Source organism: Ictalurus punctatus, chromosome 10 (genome assembly GCF_001660625.3).
Source record: "Ictalurus punctatus breed USDA103 chromosome 10, Coco_2.0, whole genome shotgun sequence".
NCBI lineage: Eukaryota > Metazoa > Chordata > Actinopteri > Siluriformes > Ictaluridae > Ictalurus > Ictalurus punctatus.
In genome coordinates this window covers 27816487-27835872 of record NC_030425.2, presented here as the reverse complement: position 1 = coordinate 27835872, position 19386 = coordinate 27816487, and the positions used below count along the sequence as shown (strand labels likewise).

The 19386-nt window shown below is 45.0% G+C and overlaps 1 protein-coding gene across 4 annotated transcripts in view; it reads left to right on the top strand.

Annotated features, from left to right (window-relative positions):
* The window catches only part of zfhx3b (zinc finger homeobox 3b), a 161152-nt gene that overhangs the window by 114872 nt on the left and 26894 nt on the right, over positions 1-19386 (top strand). The gene's annotated exons all lie outside the window — the stretch shown is intronic.

Sequence of the window (19386 nt, the reverse complement as noted above, 5' to 3'; positions counted from 1 at the left end):
ACATCCACCATTGCTTAGGATGATGGCTAACAAGTCCTGCTGATCAATGGAACCAATAAAGGCTTCATCCATTAATGAGCAATGTGGTAATTAATGTTATCCCTAAACCAATTAGAGCTGGCGAGCACAGCAAGCAGCCCTGACCGTTTTATCTCTTTGATTAAAGCAATCGAATGACGTAACTCTGGGTTGAACATTGGGACCAATTGGCTTGAAGGACCTTCTAGCCTTCTAGGAAGTGGACAGGAGGTAAAAAAACAAAAAAACAAAACAGCAACCCACCATACACTTATGTGTATGGTGGGTTGCTGGGGGTTTTTTTTTTTACATGGACCTTAGAGACACGATAGTTCAGAGTACTCAAAATCTCTAAAGCTCCTTTCTGTCAGAAGACGAGACCGATATACCAAGAAGCAACGTGAAAAGCAAAGCCTTGGCTTGAGAGAATAAGCCACGCACACATGCTGGTAGACCTGTGAGAATGTCTCCGTGTCTCTGCAGCGGAGCTGAATGTGTAATTATATCTAAACACAGGTAGCTGAACTGCAATACACTGTGTGTTAATCTCTGGATATTCATCCTGCCCTTTGAGCAATATGTCCTCGAGTACCTGCAGGGTCAGGAGCCCATCCTCTAAAAAAAAAAAAGCTTTGAGTCAAGCAGGTTAAACACCTTATAAAGCTCTGTAGTGCTTCACGGGTGTTGTGGGTTTATGCACGTCAGCCTGTCCTCCTAAGTGCTGTTGCTGGCTTGTGGTATTTCAGTCGGTCTGAAATGATTCATGTAAATGCGAGCTAACCGTCAAACAAGTCCCGGCCCAAACGTTTCACCAAAAGGTCTGATGAAGCATTTTATTGTACTTCATCACCAAACGGTCCAAACGTCACCAAAAAAAAAAAAAGTGTTCATCTTAGTACCATGTTTATGCTTTTATAATTAGCTAGCTAACTTCGAACGGCTAGCGTTTGGATGTTTATCGAAGTTGGATGGAGCCGCGGTTAATAATTAAGGTTGATGGAACACGCCGTATGTCCAGCCTCTCTCTAGACCCTAATCCGTTCATGATCTTCCATTATATCTTGTACGTTTATAGACAACTTTGTATGTCTGTTTAGCATGAAAAAAGATGACATCTTAGCGATCTAGATTCTTTAGTAGTAATTAAAAAAAAATAAATAAATAGATCAGGGCATCAGTGAAATATGCAGTGTGTTTCATCCTGGTTAAATAGTTTAAATAAATAAATAAACAAATAAATAATTTTATTAATAAATATATATTATATTATATGGTTTATTATATGTTGTAATATAGTAAAAACAACAGTAATAATATTATTATTAATAATAATTATAATTACTACTACTACTACTACTATTAAATCTAGGTTTAAAAAAAAACAACAACAAAAAAAAGATTTAAAAAAAAAAAACAAAGAAAGTGGTAGAATGACACAAACTAAAACCGAGACACCTTTTTGTAAATGAGCGTATTAGGTAAGAGGTTTTTACACCTCATGCTATCCTTTTTCTTCTACTCTGGTGTCATCTCAGCTCGTTTTATCCGTCCTCGTTTCTCCACTGAAGACCGTAATCATTCCTAAATGTGTGTTGTGGCTTCCTGTCCATGCCGTGTGATATCGGATTGTGAGCAGGCCATGTCTGTCCTCACACAAGGATTCGGTTACCGCGCTTAATGTGGTTTGCATTCCTTTGTTATGACATCAGCTCTCACCTGCTCAGTACGTTGGATATAGAGATAATTTCTCACTACTTTTCTCTTTTCTCTTGAACACCCTCCTCATCTTCTTGAACTCTCTCTCTCTCTCTCTGTCTCTCTGTCTCTGTCTTCCTCTCCCCTGCGCCGCAGCTGTGTCAACGCCATCTCTTTATGAACCTGGAGTAGAGGCCGAGAGTGCGGTGACAAGACCGAGCACTCCATCAAATGGCCTCTGATAGACACCCAGTCTGTACAGGAAATACAACACGCTTATAAATCAATACTATTGTTTTCACATTGAAGAGCAGGATCAGGCCTGCCTGGAATCCATTACCTCACTTATCAGACAACACCATTTTAACAGAGGACATTTTTTTTCCAACCCTCTTGACTTTAGTGGAGAAAGCAGACATGTTTTTTTTTTTTTTTTTTCTGTCCAGAAAAAAAGGTTATTAATTCAAGAGTAGGTTTGGGGAATCGCACTGAGAGTCAGGAGGGGATTAAATACACACACAGAGATTAGGGAAATGATATATTTTGGAATTGTCTGCAATCCCGGTTTATTCGGCGTGGTGGTACGGTCTGCCGTTCCGCCGGTAATGAATTTGTGCGCTTTAAGCGAATGTGAGAACAGGCAGAACGATGGGGCCGGGTATGTAATTGTGTTTCATAAATTATGGAGGTCATCCTTAATTATTTATTTGTTTTGCTGTTGTAAGGCCTATGCAAGCTTATGAGTTGGGTGTAAAATGCCTGATTTCTTGCATATTCAAGGGGTATCGAGGGACATCGAGTCAGCGCCTGACTCTCTGATGTGGTTGCACTTGTCAAACGGCAGATAGATGAAGTCCTCCGTGAATAGATCCGTATCGGATGACGGCCGCAGACACCTCGGAAAACTCTTTACCCATGAAAGTGGACCCAAATGAGGGGAGTAATTAGGGTGAGCAAAAAAAGAAAAAAGAAAGAAAGAAAAGGTGCAAAGCCATGGACATCAGTGCAAAAAAAATTAAATAAATAAATTCCACCTGAGACTAAGACGGGCTGGTAAAAGAGAGAGGATTGCGCTTCATCCATTTCTCTGGCTGGAGCCCATAGTCCTAATGAGTGCTTACAGCAGGCCCAAACTAAATAAACAGTAAGTAAGTTGTCTTGGTGGTAGAGGAACATCAATGCCTGCAACTTGCTCAAGCCTGCACTCTGAATGGTAGAGTATCGACCCTGATGGGACCCCGGAGGATTTCCTAATTGAAAATTAATATCGAATCGATGCTGCGGGCCATTTGCATATTGATTATAAACATCCAGGAAGGCACCAAGTACATGGGATCAATAGGGCCCTTCTGCAACAGACCGAGCGCACCACGTCACGTGGCAGCTGCCTGCTCCAGAGGTTAATGACTGCCGCTCGTTAAGGAGTTCTTGTCAGCCGGAATCTAGCCGCAGGGGCTTTAGCGGCCCAGCCCCGAGCTGCTAAAGTGGGGAGAGAAAGCAAGTGGGTCCCCAGTCCCCCTCAGTGGCAGGAGACGGACCTGTGCCAGGATTCGGTAGCATCCGAACATTTAGTAAATCTTTTCACTATTGTGAAGGGTATGTGGAAAATGATCTGCTTTGAGTATTGCAAACCGAAAACAACTCAACCTTCTGACGTCGTCCATCTTTCCAGAAGAAAAACGCAACACGCTGATCAGACATAGGCTTTTTTCGTTGTTGTCGTTGTTTTTAATTTCAAAAGATGGAACATTCGTGTCAATAGGAGACAAAGGAGAACAGTTTGACATGAATGCTCCCTCCACCTAAATTTAATGCCCAGATTAGGATTCAACACATGCATTCCTCTCTCAGACTCCCTGTAATGCCTTCCACATGTTGGGCAGGAACACAAGGAACGGAGGTGGAGAAGAGAAGGGGTGCATTATAACGAACTGTGAGTGAGAGAATGAAAGAAGAAAGATAGGTAGAACATTTCCTCAACCCTTAAAAGGTCTCTAGCGAGCCGTCCCACCACCGCCACCACCACCAGTTAGCGGTACCTTGATTTTCAACCCAAACCCAACTGCATCAAACCCCATCAGAGGCCTAGGATCGAAGCTTGAAGCAGATTTATCCTCTGGTCTGTAGGAGCTCATAGGCCACAAATGAATGCCACCATTCTGAACACACTCTCTCTCTCTCTCTCACACGCACACACACACCACTTTTTCAGCACCCGAACGAGGCGTCTTGCTTGGAGAGCGGGGAGTCGAAGGCAGGGCCCCGGGAGTCAGGCTGCATCTGATTACTTCATTACAGGCCCTTTCATTGACTTGGCTGCACTGAACTGATGAACTGAGGCAGTGGACAAGAGCCCATAATTGGGAGAAATGAATTCTTATCACAGCCTTCTCAGGAGGCCTGTGGTCCGGGCGAGCCTGCCTTAACCAGAGTTAGTGGGAAAGGGAAGAAGATGGGGTGGGCGGTGAAGAGGATCTGAAATCAAGCTTCAAGGTCCAGGATGGATGTAGATACGATAAGGACACCCCGGCAGCATCGTTCTTGGTCTTTTCTGGAACTCGCGTCATCCCAGACACACTTTTTTGAGCCACTAGTTAAGGCCAATTAGGAACTGGAGTGATGTAGCTGACACTGTGGAGCAGTCTGAGGCAGAATTCACACACCATGCTGCCATTTCTACATCTGCATATTGTCCTTCCAGTTTAGGCCACACCCACTTCAAGGTCAAATCCGAATACAGATACAGATAGTTGTAGAATTAAACGGGTACAAATAGCGCCGTTGCTTTACAGCAACAGTATCTGGTTAATACCCTTATTTCGTTAGTGGCCTTGGTGAAAGAGTTGTTTTGTTTTAGGAGAGCTGGGCAAAGGATTCTCAGGTGTCTAAGCCTGTGCTTTTGTTTGCCTCACACAGCAGCCCCCCGGGGGAGAGACCTGCGTTAGTTAGTGTCTTCGCCTAGCTCATTTTTTCAGTCCCCTTATCAGGCATGGCTGCCCCGATGTTTACCTGTGGGATGAATAATTAATGTGTTCTACCTGCTCCCTCATCTCAATGAGATGGACCTCTGGCTAATTAGAGAGAATCTTTCCTCGCACAACCTGCGGAGACAACCGCGGCAACAACAACAACAACAATAAAAGCGAGAGTGGTGGCAAAAAGTTTCACAGATTAAAAAGAGTGCGCTTCGAGTCGCACTCCCTGTGTAGCAGTATGTGTGCTGGCTGCCGTTGGAGAAGCGTTAAACCAATTCAGGCGCAGCAGTGGTCTTGAAGGGGCTGGGCGATTATTAATCCTAGGCCTCCCAAAGGGGGGCTAATGACTCGACAGCACTCTCTCTTTTTTAGCGTTCTCTTCCTCTCTTTTCCCGCTCGCTCGCTCGTTTCCATGCTTGTTTCTTCTGCACACTCAGCACACTGTGAATACACAGAACGGTTCTGATGTGCTCCCGAGCCCATTAGTCTAACGCTTATGAATTAAAGTGCCTGTGAAATGCTTGGACATTCGTTATTTGATTCGGTGTGTTGACGTGTCAGGCGCACGGTGGTACAGCGGGTAGTGTTGCCACCTCACGTCTTGCCGGTTTGATCCTGAGCTCGGGTTACCGTTCGAAAGTTACATCAGGTCCCCAGGTCCGTCTGGGTTTCCTCTCACCTCCCAGAAACATGTTGGTAGACGGATTGGCTCGTGTGTGTGCATGGTGCCATGTGATGGACCGGTGTCCCGTTCACACACGGCGTTCTCGGGATAGACCCCCGATAGAATCCATCTCAACCCTGAAACATGTTCCGAAGATGACTGAATGAGCGTCGATGTGAATCAGTAAAGACATTTAGTAGTCGCTGCGGACTGGAAAGCACTAAACCTCTTCCGTGCCGAGCTACTATTACACACTACTTAATATATTCGTTTTCTTTTTTTGAAGACATGGCGTATTTGGCGATCACACTGAACCAAATTTTCACCTAGTATATTTACTTTTAACTGTTCGCCCAGTGAGGATGTGCTGGTGGACGGGCTGGGAGCAGGCAGGAGGTAGCGCTAGGCTTTAATGCGGTAGAGTCGATCCGACATGAGCCAGGTGGATGTTGGGATATTTTAAAGCCTCATTATTTTAAGGCAGCTGTTGCATGTCCTGGCAGTGGCTTTGCGATTACTGACCTCTCTCGGCCAGAACCGAGCCAAAGACAGCAAGCTAAGTGGTGAGAAGGGCTGAAACACCATTCACCTCACAGCGAGTAAGTCAAATCCTGCCACCATGCCTTGCCTGTTCAAACTGACTTATGGCATGCAGCAGAGGGGAGTAAACCTGTTCTACGCTGAGTAAAAGGTGTGTGTGTGTGCGTGTGTGTGTGGACTGCTGTGGTTTCGGGTGTAGAGCATCCGTAAAGGGCTTAATTGCAACCTTAATATCCAGAAAAAAGTATAATTTTTTTTTTTTTTTTTTTTTTTTTTGGTGGATATAATGAGGCTGTTTTTTTTTTCTTTCTCGTTTTTAAATGCACACTTGACACCCATGACCAACACCGACCTAAGAAGTGTAGTGTAAACGCAACAGCAACGCAAATAAGTCAAAATGGCGAGCAGGAGAAATTTCGGAAAAGGGCTGGTCGGGAAGAGCTGGAGCCTAATTCTGGCTACATCGACAGGATTATCTTCGCCAGGGAGCGTTTTCGAGTCTCTCTTTTTTTCTTTTACAGCCTCCATACAGCAAATTGGTAAACTGATTAGATTGAGATTAGTGCATGCTGATAAGAGATTGGATGGATATACTATTGAGATTAAACGGATAACAAGATCAACTGATAGAGGAGTTGGGCCATCGCGTGTCTTCCTCCGCTTTCCCGAGCTCTGTTGTAATTAAGGCTGTAAGGTGTGTGCATAATCAAATAAATAAATAATGGTGGAGTGATGCGATAATAAATTAATACATTACAAGAAGAGAATAAATAAGCTCCAGCTAATTGCACAAGATGTGTTCTTTTTCATTAGCCTTTTTTTTTTTTTTTTTTTTTTTTTTTTTTTTTTTTTCCAAGAGGAAATCTCATTATATGCATCACAAACTATAATCCTTCTTTAGAAATATGTAAATTTACAGAGAGTGGAAAAAATAAGGTGCACAGAGAAGCAGAGATGCTCCTGAATAGCATTTTGTCATGTGCGTGGTTTTTTTTTTTTTTTTTTTTTCGCTTCGCCCGCCACCTCGTTTGTCTGAGACGTGACAAAAATCCTATTCGCTCTTCCCTAAGCGTTTTGAAGTATAACATCACACCCATTCTCCTCCGCCTGTCCAAAAATACTGTAGGTATCTACACTGAGATAGTTCCGTATCAGTGGACATCCTGCATCGCTAACCCCGTGTTAGAGATTATACGAGATCGTATCACAGCCAGCTGCTGGCTTCTGATTGGTCAAAAGGTTTTGATTGATTTTCAATCCCTGCAAATCACAGGTTTATATTAATGCGCTCGTTCTAATATGGTATCGTTTCCATAGTAACAGCCCGTTTACAGAGACTCGCATGATGGTGGATGCGCCACATAAATGCGCCGTGTCACTGTCGACGATCCTTTATTTATCGTTCGTGTAAGGAGTCTCCAGCGTCAGTGGTAAATCGGAAACTTTGAAGTCGAAGCTTACGTTACATGACAAGCTGCGTTTTTTTGTTTGTTGTTTTGTTTTTTTTTAACCGTCATTTTAACTCTGAAAGACAGAAATAAAGAGAGGCTGGTGAGAGAACGACTGTTTATGGCTGCTGTAACTATAAACGGATAAAAAATGATGACTCTTTTTTTTTTTTAGAGAAATAAAAGTCGTACTTTCGTAGGTACAATTGCTGCGGTAAAAGACGGATAAAATAAAACACGTCAAGACGTGCCGTTATTGGACACTTCGGCTTTGGTGACGTTTACTCCGCTTCGTCACACCGCGCCACTGTCGATTATTTTCCTACAACAGCAGACCGCCGTATTTTATTTCATCGCGCCATAGCTCCGTTCGTAGATCTTTGCCACGCCATTTCCCTGACAGAATGCGCTCTCTAACCGCGGAACGAAAAAGTGGGAGAGCAGCGATGAAGGTTTTTAATTATGACAAAAATTGCCTTGTCTGCTCATTTGCCATAATCTCCAAAGTACGTTCTCAGTACGGCTGTCAGAGCTCGTATAAATACTACTATATATACTGATGCAAATAAACAAATATTAATTGTTAGCCAGATAAACACATCTATAGTAATTAGATCAGAAAACAGATATGGGGCCTGATCATGTTGTGCATAATTACTGCAGAGAAACAACGCATGTCTATTAAGCCTCATTATAGACTTTCCATGGCTAGCAATCCAATTACCACTAGTTTGTATATCAGAGTAAATAGGCAGATCAGGGAAACGGCGAGCTTCGTCACTGGCTCTCGTTTCTCCGATGATCTGATCTAAGACTTGCTGCGTTCCACCTGTGGCAGTCCTGGGATTTTATTTGTTTGTTTGTTTATTTGTTTATTTATTTTTAAGGAGACCCCAGATTTTTGCGAGAGCCGTCGCGTTCGTTCAAGTCGGTTACATCTGGATGCATATTCAGATCCCTACTGAGCGAGCCAGAGGCCACAGTGGCAAGGAAAGAAACCCTGGTCCTGGGATGAGTCTTTACGATTACAGCAGCGGTTCATATTATTTGGGATTACTCTGGATTTCTCCTCGTAAATCCATATTCAGTAAACATCACGGCATATTTTTGCGCCCGTTTACTAAAATCTGATTCTTCATAGTCGGAGAAATATTCATTTGTCAAATCAATGAACTTAAAAACGAAAGAGGGAAGTTTCCTATCCGCTAAAGCGATAAGACTTGGGCGTAAAACTGGTTTTCGGAAGTGCAAATTGAACGATTTATTCAGGATGCATTCAGGACAGCAGCCTCGGATTTGCCCCTAGCATGTAGCGACGGGACGGTGGCGTACGTTAGCTGTACACTACAAAGAAGCCTTCTCTTCTTTTTTTTTTTTTTTTTTCTTTTTTTTCTTTTTTCTTTTGGTTAAGAGCATTTTCCTCCATTCACTTCCCGGACTCAATTACAGTTCTCCGATGTAGTCAGCCCGAGCTCAACCCCCTGCAAGAGCGGAGTCTGGAAAGGACAGGAAAAGGTTTATCGAGATCAAATCGCAGAACTTTCTTTTAATTAAGGACACACTGAAGGGGGGTGAGGGGGGTTGCAAAAAAAGCAATACGAAAGATATTTTGGGTGAGTGTGTATTTTTTTTTTTTCTTTTCTTTTCTTTTTCTTTCCTATTAAGGAGAAATGTCAAGCGCGGTATCTCGCGCAACAGTCTAAGCATGTCCCTTTCGCTGTCCCCCCTGACATTGCAGGCTAATTTTTCATGGTTATTTGAACTGGAAAATGAAAGAGAGGTTTGCGATTATTTCCTATAAATGACAACACAATCGCATTACGCTTCGCTACAAACAGGGAAGAGGATATTGCCTTTTCATATTTCATGTGGAAGTAATGGATGGGTTATGCAAAGAGGGCCCGAAAGAAAGACAAATGGAGAAAGATAGCAGCGAATATTTGATTTGTATTAGAAAGGTCCCTAAGAGTGGGACGAACGAGGCGAGTTTCGGGGGGGTTTTTTTATTTATTTTTTCTTTCAATAACCGGCGGCGGTCGCGAAGACGCTTTCAGAGTGTGTGCACAATGTAATCATCGGATTTCCATAGTGGATTGCTATTAGCGCCAGCCGGGGCGGAACTGTAATGATGGGTTGCGTGTGTGTAGGGGGAAGTTATTCGCTGCGCACAGTGGTCCCCCACCCCCCCACCCCCCCACCCCCCTTACTCTTTTTTACTGGCAAGGTGCAGCGTGAGCTGTGTTCGGTGGCTTTGAACTTTATCTGTCACAGATTCCAGATCTAGAAAGTTTCACCCCAGCCAATATAAGCAGAGATGCTGAGTACACAAACACATCAATACCAGCCCCCCCCCCCCCCCCCCCCCCCCACTTCTCTCTCTCTCTCTCTCTCTCTCTCTGTCTCTCTCTTTCTCAGATTCCTTAAAATGAAATCGATTAACCAAAAAAATATTCAGAACTCTTAAAATATTCTGTTTTATCGGCTAATGCGCTCTTATAAACTTTCATCAGCGCAATGAGCAGGCAAGTGCTTGGCCCCCTTGTGACAGGATGCAGTGTTATGTGTGAGTCTGTGGTGTGTATGTGTACGTTGCGTACACACAACATACATCCAGGCATCGATTTTTTCTTCCTGAGCCGACACCTCCTAGCGAGCGGTCAACACACAGGCGGAGATACTACAAAGATATGCAAATCCCCGCACTCGATAAATCAACAGGCGGTGGATCTTTTTCAGACGGCTCCCCTGTTCGGGCCTGCGGTGTCCAAAGAGAAACATAAACAGATCAGGAGAACGTTAACGGACAGGCTCAGGCCGTGTACGTGCGTACCCGCTTGCTTGGCTTGCGTTTTTTTTTTTTTTTTTTTTTTTTTTTACATTCAATTATTTATTTATTTTTTGATTGAGGGTCCCTCAAGAAGAGATGGCAAGTGTTTGGCAGGTGATTTATGTTCTTGTAGGGGTATATTTATTTATTTATATATATATTTTTTAATTTCTACTGACAAATACGGGATCTATGTTACATACCGGGGGTCGTCGGGAGGTGGAACGCAGTATTTCAAGTGTTTCAGATGAGCACTTGGAAACGATGCCGGAGCCGAATCACTGTGTGAAAGGGGGGGGGGGGGGGGGGGGGGGGACTTGTCTGTAGGTTCAGCAACTCGAGTTTTCTAAATATGAACCATCGTGGCTTTTGTAGCGCATCGTCAATAAAAATTAAAGTACATTATATATCTGAAGAATTGCGCTCTCTGGTGCTCTCGGATTAGCGAAACGTCTTGTTGTTGTTGTTGTTGTTGTTGTTTTTTAAGTTTGAAGACAACTGGACAGAGAAGTATGCGCTGATTCATCGCTACTAGCTCAAAAGCACCTGTGCGAAGCCACCGGCGGTTAGCACGTTCGCCTCGCACCTCCACGGTGGTGGGTTCGAATCCTGCCTCCGCCCTGTTTGCAAGTTCTCCCCGTGCTGCGGGGGTTTTTCTCAGGGTACTCCGGTTTCCTCCCCCGAATGCAAAGCGTTTGTTTGTATGCACTGTGTTGTAGGCCGATTGGCATTTCCAAATTGTCTGCAGTGTGAGACTGGGTGCGTGTGTGATCGCATCCTGCGATCGGTTGGTCCCCCACGGACCGCCCCGTGCCCTCAGGATAGTCTCCAGGCTCCCTGCGACCCTGTATAGGATAAGCAGTACAGAAAATGGATGGATGGATGCCCATAAATGAAAAATGAATGTTCAAATGATTCTTTTGTTGTTGTTGTTGTTGTTATTTTTGAACACACCCCTTATACTCCATAAGCTTATGAATGTGCTGCTCACGCTCTGTCTGCTAATTACCGGCAGTTCCGTGTCCAAACCCGAACACGCGGACTGATGAGCTATGAACTAAATAGCTGTGACAATTTCAGGTTATGCGATTTTCATATCCATTTTTTTTCCCACCCAAATGAAAAATCAATACTTTTTTCCCCCGGCCTGTACATATTCAGAGCGCAGTCGTGCTTCCGCCGCTGATGGGGTTAGGTAGGTGTGTGTGTGTGTGTGTGTGTGTGTGGGTGGCTTTCGGTGTGCGGTGGAGAGGGTGGGGGAGCTCAGTGAGCTGTCACAACTGTACCATCGCATTTTCCGAGCCAGTGGTGAATATTTCAGATTTGATGTGACTGTCCTTCACGACAGCGCTGGTGTCCTCTACGCTCTTCCTTTCCTTCCTCCTTCTCTTCGTCCTCGTAAGTAGTGTGAATGAGGGAGAACTCATGATTACAGAGTCTCCCCAGATATATCGTGCGCATGCAGTGAAAGCGAGAGGAGAGTTCCTTCGTCCGTTGAGGGGGTGTGTTCACTGATGTCCATCTGGCTTGTCTTTGTGCACGGAGATGTCCTCGAGGCCAGTCCGGAGACGGGCAGTGAAAAGCACACACACACACACACACACACTGTCTCGTCATGTGTGTGACGCTGTCAGAAAGCCCGGGAGGAGGAACGTTACGTGTGTGACATTAACCCACTTTCCAACAGCCAGTCCATTTCAATCTATCGGATGACGGGCGTTTGTTTTGATTTTTATTTTAGCTTTCAATCATTTCCTTTCTTCATGTGTCCGTTCGTTCATTCGTTCATGTTCTGGTCAGGGTGGACCGGTAGTCTATCCCAGGAACACTGGGTGGGAGTTGGAAATACGCCCCACGTATTAACGAACCCATTCACACTTAGGGGCAGGTTCGCCTAGAAAATCCACCTACAGCTGTATTTTTTGTGTGGTTGGAGGAAACCGGAGAACCCGGGATGAAAACCGTCACGAACACACGATTCAGAATAACGACCGTCGAGCCGTTCGTGAGCTGTAAAAGAAAAATGGCGACTGGACAGAAGGCGCGTAATCAGTCCGATATTCCGTCGTGTCGTTATATAGATACGTTCTCTCGACGCGGAGGTGAACGTGTCTGTGGCGTCCGTGATGCGGTGAGCGACGGCTGTTCGGGAAAAGCCGTCACCGCCGGTAGTGGCGTGTGTAAATTAGGTTTGCGGATCTCTAAAACAAATCCCGTCTGCGTGTGATCCCGGCTAAGCACCAAAAGTGACTTTGAAAAGGCTTGAGGGATCAAATTAAGTATTGCACAGGAGGAAAGGGGATTGGGGGGAGGGGGCAGGGGATGAGGAGGAGGGGGGGTGACGGGGCATTTGGGAAGGGGGTGGTAAGGGGAGCCCGTCGGTTGAATTGTTCTACGGTGGCGTGAGCTTTCCCTCCTGTTTGTGATTAACTTGCTGTTTCAAGTTTTTAGTTATTAGCCTCCCAGGCCACTGCTTGACTCGGGAGTTCCTCCTGCGTCGGTACTCCTGCCTCTATCTCTATCTCTCCTCCTTCTCTTCCTCCTCCTCCTCCTCCTCCTCCTTTTCTTCCCCGCACCTCCTCTCTCCTCCCTCCTCCTTTTCCAGCACAGAATATTCATTCACATTTAGATCACGGGGTCACGCTGGGGCCAGAGAGGCGCGAGGCGCATGGATTTTTTAGGAGCCCGCTCTGGGATCCGGCACGTAACTCGGCCTCGGCCCTCCGAAACGAAAAGGTAGTCCGCTTGCTTTCAGTGCGATGTTTGTGAGATGTAAGGTAGAGGTGTGTATGTGTGTGTGTGTGTGTGTGGTTGTGTGTGTGTGGGGTTGTGTCAGATGTAGAAGGGTGTGTGTGAGAGAGAGAGAGAGAGAGAGAGAGAGAAACGGCTGTGTGAGGGTGTGTGTACGTGGATCTGTGGGATGTGTCTGAGTGGAAGGGTTGTAGAGGAAGGCAGGGATGGAAGCAGGGCGTGTGTGTGTGTGTGTGTGTGTGTGTGTGTGTGGTGTTAGCGAGCGTGGTCAGCATGTGTTGCTCTGTGACGTTCAGGTCTCTAAGCATGACTCATGCTCTGTGTTTATGGTGGCAGAAGGCTTTACATCATAGCCGTGTGTGTGTGTGTGTGTGTGTGTGTGTGTGTGTGTTTACAAGCATAGGATAAATATTTAGTTTTTGAAAGCTGTTGCATACGTTAAATCTTTATTATATACTCGTTTACACGTGCGGCGAGGATGTTTGAGGTTCTCCCGTTCAGAGTTCTCCATTTTGGGTTCCGTGTGTCGTACTTTGCTCTGGCACGGAGCCGCAGTTTGCTTTTCCAGGAGCGTCATACGCTGTGTGTTCTGGTTTAAGAGGAAGTACAGCGTATACGCACGGGTGTATGGATCTGTACGTGGGTATGTGTCTGTGAGTGTGTGTTTTGGAAAGCAATCGGGGGTGGGGTTTCACATGTGGACGGTTCACAGTGGTGCCGATATGAAGACCGGGCAACGCATGAAATCCCCCAGCATGGGTGCCTGTGCCTCCATTGTCCCTCGGACCCCTTCTGTCATTTTCATTTTCCGCCGGCCGGTCCGGAGTCAGTCCGGCTTTGATATGAGGGAAGGGGTGCGGGAGCGAAGAGGGAAGGGGTGGTGAGCTGTGTGCGGAGGGGGTTAGGGGATCGGTGCGGAGGGGGCGATCAAAATAAAAAGAAGAAGAAGAAACCAGACAGGCAGAGAGATAGAGTCCATGAGGTGTGAAATGCGATTGCTTTTTTTTTGATCCGACAGCACGGCTTGAAAGAAAAAGGAAGCTGTCCGGAGCGGGACACGGAGAGGAAAAACAGAAAATGGGGAAAATGGTTAGGAAGATTTGTGGAGGGGGGGGTTGCGAGGGGGGGGGGGGGGGGGGGGGGTCACAAAGAGGTAGTCAAGGATTTAGTGACATCTAAACGATAAGCAGTGCCTTGACGATCTTAAAGGAAATCTCCACCCTAAAACACTTTCATTTACACATCGGAATATGTAGTGATCGTTATTCCTGACGAAAATACTGCCCCCCAGTGACGTCCCGGGAAGACATTATCATCATCATCATTATTATTATTATCATCGTCAAATATATTATCTCAAACCTACATGATAAGAGTCTGATTTTCCAGTTAGCTCCCCAAAAAAAACAAATATACCTGAACCGTATATACAGTACCTAAACGCTGGACTCCCAGCATGCAATGCAGTAAGATGACTCGCTGCACTGAGGCATGAGGCACGGACTGTGGTTAGCAAGTTAGCATGAAAGCCGAAGCTTTGCAAGCGGATCTGTTTGAGCAGAGCGTCCAGATGGAGAGATAAGAGTGCTGACAGGCTAAAGTAAAGCAGACTAAAGCGCCGCTGCATCACCGTCTTTAGGTAGAGACGAAGCGAGGGGTGAAACCGCTATCGGCAGGTAGCCGAAGAGCATCGCGGGTAACGACGACGTCGATCGATGAAAGAAGTTTAACGTTAGGAACAAAAAACTAGGACGGCGTTGAAGATTCTAAATGTTACTATAGAATCGGTTCAGGGGGGATCGGTCCTTTAATAAGAGTAACGAGACAGGCTAGGAGCTCATGTCTCGGTCGAAGGCTGCAGGGCTTCCTTCAGTCCTTCGGTATCAGGTGCGTTTCTGCTTGACCTTTTTTTTTTCTGAAGGATTGCACGCTCCAGCAGGGACATGGGGTGCTCGGGCGAACGTACACGCTGGCCATCCAGTCGAGCTCGCGAGCGCCGGAGAGCAGTGGGAGAGCAGCATGTATTATTTATTTGGTGGTTTGCGCCTGTCAGTACGATTAGTATGTGTGTAATCACTGCTTCTTCCTCGGGAAAGGAGAGGAAAGGCTGCTCGGCTTTCTCATCTGAAGGTAATCTCGCTGTCTTCTGAGTCTCATCTTCCGACGCTCACTTCCTGCCCAGCATCTGCTTTTGTCATCTGCGCATATTTCTCTTGCCATTTTCTCCCCCCCTTTAAAACAGCCTTGTACTGTATCTGTCTGCCCCTTCCTCCATCCATTATGTGTGTGTGTGTGTGTGTGTGTGTGTGTGTGTGTGTGTGTGTGTGTGTGGCTTGCTTACTCCCAGCTTGTATAGGGTGACACCTATAGGTCTATCAGAGCCCCTACACTGTGTGTGTGTGTGTGTGTGTGTGTGTGTGTGTGTGTGTGTGTGTGTGTGTGTGTGTGTGTGTGTGTGTCAGAGACCACCCTTTTCCTGTTGACCCTTCTGAACATTTTTTTATGCAGTTTTTGCATTCATTTTTTTATTTTTTTTTGGTATGTAGTGGATTTATTCGAAATTAGATTAGAGCAGAGGTTTAAAACGACCGAATTGATCAGGGTTAATTAATACGATTAATTCGAAAACCTTCCCATAACCGTCCTATATTTTATTTTATTTATCTTGGAGTTACAGATTGACCCGGGTTTTCCTCCCTACCTCCCTCCTCCCTCCGTTTCCAGCCTCCTCTCGTGACCTTTCATTAATTATAGCTGGCCCGAGTTTAATCATCGTGTAGTACCGTGGCGTGGCGGATGAGATGAAGGATAGACGCAGGCGTCCGGCACTTAAAGACGTAGAGCTCGTCTGGAATTAAATGTCTACGTTTCTGCATATATTATGTGGGTTTAGCGTCCGAGGTACGGCGGGAGAGGGCGTCATATATCTTGATTAAAAAACTAAATGAAGAAGTCATGTAGAGGCGCAGGGGGGGAGAGAGAGAGAGAGACAGAGGAAGAGGTAGACGAAGCATGAGAGATAGAGCAGAGCTGGCTGACCGAGGCCGGCCTGGGAAACGTTAAAGTGACAGCTGTGTGTGTTTTAATGGACTTGAGTTGTAATGTGCAGAGACAGTGTGTAAGAGAGAGAGAGAGAGAGAGAGAGAGAGAGACGGAAAGAGAAAGAGTGCATGTACCTGTGCAAAGTAGGAATTAGACACATGGTTAGCTCTTCCAGAGGTGAAAATGTACTCGAGGATTATTGTGTAATCTGCGTGCCTCTCTCTCTCTCTCTCTCTCTCTCTCTCTCTCTCTCTCTCTCTCTCTCGTGCTCTCTCTCGCTTTCTGTAGCGTGAGGTGGATTTCGTCGGATGGGGTTTGTCTCGAGCCCCGAGTGGTAGCTATCATCCCTGTTTCCATGGCTTAGACCCGCCTCACCAGCTCAAGGATGTGCTGTGCGGAGTGGAAATCGCCGGTTGCCTTGGAAACATAATAGAACGTACACGTTTATGAAAGAACAAAAAAGCAATATATAGGGTGTAATCTACGGAGGACGCTTCCATCGGCGTTTTTGTTGTTGTTGTTGTTGTTTTTTAAATCCGATTTCAAATCCACTTCAATACTCTTGTTTAAACGCAGGAATCGGTCGGTTCCGAGCAGCAATAAGCCCTAACAACGTAATCCATATCAGCATCATTTGCCCAGCTTCGTCCACACACACACACACACACACACACACACACAGTGACAGCACAGACCAGAGAGAAGCGAAGTATCGAACCCAGACGTTACCTGCGCCGCCGCTCGCTTATCGAACCGCCTTGTTTCACAGCGACAAGAAAAATCGACTTTGAACTACGACCGGTGCAGTTTGCGTTTATGAAACACGGCGGATCTGTTTAGCGACGCCATCCGGTGATGTAAAGATCACCGTTGCGTTTACAACAAGTCCATTCACACCTTGTCTCGTTAAGGTCGGTGAGCGGGGAAGAGACGCCGTGTACCAGCGGTGAGCTGAAAGACCTGCTCTTCACTGCAGTGTCAGTCGTATTCTGTTTAATCGCCTTCTCGTCGTGGCGTCGTTTTAATAAACGACGATTTTTATTATTTTTTTTTTTTTAAATAAAAAACAAACTAGGGATGCCATTTCACCTTAATAACTCTTCAAATGAAACTTTATTTTAGCATGTATGCAACGTTGAAGATGCATTTTAACCAATCATCTCAGGCAGCAATATTCTGAGGGGTTTTTTTGTTTGTTTGTTTGTTTGTTTTTGCATTGAATGTGATTATCTGGCATCCATGCTAAGGACATGAGAACAGTAAGGACATTCTAATAATATACTTAAAATGTTTTTTGTTTTTTGTTTTTTTTAATTAATGATTTTCCATCGATCATATAATTCGTATAACATGGTTGTACTTTCAAAGTGACCTCCTCGAGGCAACGTCGGTGATGTAACGCGCGCGAGAGAACGCACTTTCCTTCTTCGCGCGGTCTTCTCCGCGACGTGTTGAACACGTGACCTTGGATGAATATTCCGAAAAATATCTCACAGGGGTGGGTGTGTTCAGGTACGAGGCCTGAGTGAACGAGATTTTAAAAATAATAATAATAATAATAATAATAATTATTATTATTATTATTATTTCCTAACCTGTTATGGACGACATGTAGAAACGGTTCACACGTTAATGCAAGAAGAAGAATACGATTTTTTTTTTTTTTGAATTTTTTTTTTTGAATTTTTTTAAGTATTTTATGCGAGGTATAGAGAGCTGGAGAATTTGTAGATTCCAGTCAAGTTTTGTTTATTTATTTGTTCAAAAATGCCTTTTTTTAGCTTTCATTTTTAAATGCGTACTAGTCAGCGGACGGGACACGGAACGGAGCGACCACGCGACCCAAAAAAAATGTAAATAAATAAATAAAAAAATTCAAATTCTCGATAATTAAGGATTCGTAACGTCCTGAAAATGTTTTACTTGGACCCCAGTTTTGATAAGGGGACACCCGGTTATATAGCCTTTAAGGGTTCGGCCAGAGGTACGAACCCTTAAGAGCGCGCGCAGAGGTATAGTAATATAAAGTTTAATGGATTATCTGGTGGCTGTCGGAGCTGAGGCATGCGATTCGGGTTTCACGTTCGAGCCAGAAGGCCCAGGCGAGTCTTCAGACAGCTGGAACATTATTGGACGGTAAAAAGTGTTTTAAGTTTGGGGTTGGAGTGCGGTGATGGAGCGCTCGTGCCAGCTGCGCTAAACCACAACGGGATGAATATTTGAACAGAAGCCGTTGTTGCCATGTCGATGTATCAATCAGCCCAGCAGATAGAGTGCAAACAGGAAGTGTGTGTGTGTGTGTGTTTTATGTTATTTTTTTTTTTACTTGTGGGAGTGTTCAAACGAACATTTAAGTACGTTTGCTGAGAATTAGCTGACTTGTGTAATAACTGATCAGGTGTATTGACTGGACTGTAGTGCTGTTCAATCAATGGTGGGAGTGGGTTAGTTTGCAAACACGGACGGTGGGGCGGGAAAAGGGGGCTCGAGGCTTGCACAGGGGAGAAATTAAAAAAAAAAAAAAAAAAAAAAAAAAGGGGAAAGATTGATGCCCACTTTATTACCTGTTTTTCAGCGTCTTCCTCTCGCTTTACTTACACATAGCATTATTGGATATCCATTGTTCGGAGTTGGCTGCTTTTAAGCAAGGCCTGACGTATCGAACCGAGGGCTTTTAAAGATGGTGACAAGGGATTTCTGCGTTTGACTTGGCAAAAATAAAATGAATGGTGTGTGTGTGTGTGTCCTCCTGCGTTTTTAAAAAATTCATGATTCGTTTATATATTTTATAGATACGTAGTGCATTACCGTGGGTTTGAGGAATGAACTAGGCCAGATATTGGCGAGAAAGCGAAGGAGACGGCGGCTTGGGACTGCAATTATGATTGTGGGGAGAGGTACCAGAGGGGAAGAAGGGAAATCTCTCGCTCGTCTGTTGAAGTTGAAACAGGCTCCTCGCGCAGTTATTTTTCCTGTCTGCATACTTTGCCGTTTGGAAAATGTGTCTATGTCTCTACCACATGTGTGCGCGTGCGTGCGCGTGCGTGTGTGTATTCTCTTCGGTTTTATGTACATATTAAAACAGAGGAAGCTATAAAGATATTTGTGTCGCGGACCTGCATAAATGAAGAATTATATACTTGTAAAGAGAGCCGTAAAAATGATGGCAGTAACAATGACTATAATTACAAAAGCAAAAATAAAATAAAAGTTCTAAAAAATCTAATTAGTAATAAACGTTGAAGCTAAATGAATTCTATTTGCTGCTAGAAAACGTAAGGAGGCGGGGGTGGGTGGGGAGGGGGATGTTAATTATGTAGCATGCGATGAGGGGAAAAGGCCTCCACCCACTGGCTTTGTGAACACATCTCAGCCAATGCTATCACCATGCGCTCCTATAGAGAGGGGAGGAAAGAAGAAAAAGAA